Genomic DNA, 3,857 nt, shown 5'->3' with positions numbered 1-3,857 from the left:
AGTATAATAAGCAGAACATAAACGAATAATTCTAAATTAACGTTCCTATCGTATACTAATTTATACTTTCATGTAGTATTAAGTAATCCACTTACTTAGTAATTCAACTATTTTATTACATGTAGGGGAGAAGGGATTACATCAGAATAGTTAATCAAGATGGGCTATTATTTACCAATAAAACAGATTTTCATTAGAGGAACCCAAGACAGCCTTGCCTGGAAGGATATTGGAGAAGGACAGAAAAACAGTTTTATGAGATAGCTGTCACACAGTGTTAGCAGACTGCCTGCTACTTTGGAAGAAAGTTGTAACAACAAAAATGCACAGAAGTTGTATTTAAATGTGCACAGGACCATGCAAAGCAGTTGAACGTGTTTAACCTTTATTAAATTTATCATTTAAATAAAACAGAAATCAGACTTCTTGTGATTACCAATTGAGATATTTCTCCAATCTGCATCCAAGCTGATTTGTTAATGTAACATTATTCCTGAGGCTGCTCTTAAACTGACCCATTTAATGTTGTGAAACTGCTTATGTCTTGTCAGTGAAGCACTGCATTTGAGGGGTTTCAACCACCACATTAGTTACACCTAAGGGAAAACACACAACACTGCAGGAAAAAATACAAAACCAGATACTGCAAACATGAGATAAACAAGCAGGTACCACTCGATGTCTTCAAACCTCAAAAGTTTCCCCTATCAGAACTGCCAAAATCACATTACTCAGGGTGACTTGAGAATCAAGGCATGGCCCAGCCAAGTGTAGCAATTAAGAAAACTTACACTAAACTATGGCAGTGGATGAGAACATGGATAGCAAAACCAAACCTTTCAAATATCCCTCTTCAGTGCAGAAATCCCTGAGCACAATTCAGTTACAGAGCTCTTGTTCTAATACTAGAACTATAGTCTAGCTGGTTAATCTTTGCAGCTTCCACACTTGACCTCTGCTATTCTTGTTAAAACTGCATGTTGTGGCACTTGTGATAATCGGAGAAATACATATTGCAATTCTTAGTGCCAGGGTATAAGATAAGAGTGCTGGCTAGTTCACAGCAGGAGTCTCCTTCTTGCTTCTCAAGTGTTCAGTCTGACCACTAGCAATTTACAACATTTAAGAAACACTTGCTGATTTTCCTGCATTGAAGAATCTGAACTATTCACTAGCAGTCTGGCAGAGGTTACCATGAATGTCAAGTTGACAGTGTAGTTTATTTCTTGTTTTGGTAGTTGTCCAGGCTCCTAAAGTTTAAAATGGACAGTTCTAGTAGACCGAGGGGAAAAGCTCTTCAGGATAAAGCGACAGAGAGTATTTACCTCCTCCTCAGTGTGAAAGGTTTCCACAATCAGCTAAAGAGTCTCCGCATGGCATCCAGTTGTAGCATTCGGTGAGGTTCTAACATACAAAGAGAAATTAATTTCTGGTTTTATAGACTTTGAAGTTCACTGTTTGAAAAGCCTTTGCAGCTGAAGGTCTTTGAGTGAAGCAGAAGCAACAGGACTTCTGGGTGCATAAGGAATCCTAGAAACCACACAACATAGACAGGTAATTTGTTGCTACGTTTTTTTCTCTTTACGGTTTCCCTTGACGAATATTGCTGTTCTTTGACTAAATGTAATGGTCCTTGTTCCCATCTCTCCTCAAGCACTCAACAGGTATCTATACTTACATAAAGTAGATTGGACAATCTTTTTAAAAAGAGCAACAGTAATATTTTTCATCTCCGTTTAGGTAAAAGAAATCACAATGCCAAAGAAAGACAGTAAGAAGTTACATAGTATGTCAATTTGTCACATATTGCAGGAGGCCCACCTGTTGTCTCTTTTGCAAAGTCCTTAAATTATAAGGATGTGCCATGCAGAAACTATACATCACAGCTGGATGCTATAATTACAGTCGACTATTACCGTTATCAGCCAGTATTGCTGGCACATCCACCTGCGGGGGTGGAAAGTCAGGAAGACAGTAATAAATAAGATGCATGAAAGTTGTATCGAAACACTGATAGGACAATGCCAAAAAAAGCTCACCATTCTTTCAGCACTCTTAATGAGAGTACAAGGGGAAAAACCTCTAGCACCTAAAGATGTCTTTTTATATTAACCTTCACATGAAAACGTCTTACATTGACTGCTCTTTACGTGGACTCCAAACTGTTGCTCCCTTTCAGCCACACAGAGAGGGTCTTCTGTGTATCCATCTGAGGGTTTTTAATGCACTGTGGCGAGGGGACCTGGCACGCTGGGTGCAGACGCCATCTGAAACAAAAGCTAACAGTTAACAACAGTCCCGGTTGAAAGGGTCAGCCCAGCAGCGCCAGGGAAGCTGCTGTGCCTGCAAGGAGGAGGGGTCCAACCTGCAAAGGAGCTCTGTCCTTCAGCTGCTGACTTAGCAGTTGCCCAGGAGCCAGGAGGGCATGGCTAATGGTGCCCACAAAGGGAAAACAGGGGCCAAGGTCACTCTGCAGCATTGTCTTGGGACACAACTCAGTTTGGGGACAGTCCTGCTAGGCTCCTCATAGCTTAGTACAAAGAGGGACATGTAGCAGCCCGTAGGAAACCGCCATTAAAAGGACAGTTTTAAATCCTTCCTCTGTTGATCACATAAGAAGCCATTTGCACGAGATCCTTGCACATCAAGTCCTCATGTGCACATCAAGTTATTCCCTAATTTAGTCACTCATACTAGATAGGTTCATTCATTTTCAGACCATAAAAGACTATTTAGTCATAAGGACTTCGTGAGAACTGCAGGGAGTGACTCCAGCTGAGCTAGCAAGCATGTTTTAGGAAGTCACCCAACAAGTGGGAGCAGAACCTTAGAGCAGGGCTGGTATCAAGAGGGGCTGGAGGTAGATAACTCGGAACCACAAGCCTGCTCAGAGCACTTCTCAGAAGAAGCAAGGCAGCTGATGACAGGGCAGGGACTTTCAGCATGAACCAACACCCAGGGCTATTCCATATCATATGCTTGAATCACAGGTTAAATGGGGCAAGCCCTGTAATCCCCCAAATTATGTGGGTACACTGCTCATTAATTAAGCAATAAACATAGCAAGTTATAATGGGGGTACTAGTACTTGCATATCAAGATACCCAACAAACCAAAGCCAGAAGTGAAAAAGTCATTTAACACTTGATGCTCTGCCACAGAATTCAGCTGGAGCTCCAGAACATCCTCTGAGTCTTGGGAACGTACATAAAAACCCAGTGGTCACCCTTCTCCGCTGGAGGGTTGCACAAAGGCTAGTGAAGCGGTCAGTGTGGCTTTCTCTCAGCCCAAACCCTTTGGCAAGGATCGAGACTGGCTGAACCTCACTGCTGCCAGAGCTCTGAGCAGGCTCCGCAATCCCAGCGGCAGCACCTTCCGAGCCGTGCACAGCCACACGCACCTCTTCCTTTCAGGTACTCCACCTCCTTCCTTCTCTAAAAGTAATGGGGCCAGAAATAACCCACATTTCCCCATCCTACTTTTTCTAGTTTTCCTTCCATAGCTTACTATTCCATGCTGCAGACCTTCTATCCCTGCATTTTACTCTCCTCCATTCTGCTCCCCTCCCTTTCCCCCTCCCCCTGTTTCTCTCTGCACTTTGTGAACTGCTGCTGCAGTGCTGAAGTCCAAAGTTCAGTAACTTGCTATGCACACAGATAAATATGAACCTTGGAGAATTTACATTGCTCCAATGTAAACAGATAGCCAAGGGTCCCTTTATCAGCACTGGCTCAGGACAGTCGTGGGGGGTCTGAAGTGGCTCAATTTTGTATTTTGTTTTTTTGGGGGGGGCGTAAAGGCGGGAGGCTGCGCTGTGCCCACTCTCCTGACAGTCGGACGCGTTACCTCAGGAACAT

This window comes from Apaloderma vittatum, unplaced genomic scaffold, assembly GCF_000703405.1.
Source record: "Apaloderma vittatum isolate BGI_N311 unplaced genomic scaffold, ASM70340v1 scaffold12342, whole genome shotgun sequence".
Taxonomy (NCBI): domain Eukaryota; kingdom Metazoa; phylum Chordata; class Aves; order Trogoniformes; family Trogonidae; genus Apaloderma; species Apaloderma vittatum.
The sequence above is the reverse complement of the archived record's forward strand: the minus strand, read 5'-3'. Positions refer to the sequence as shown.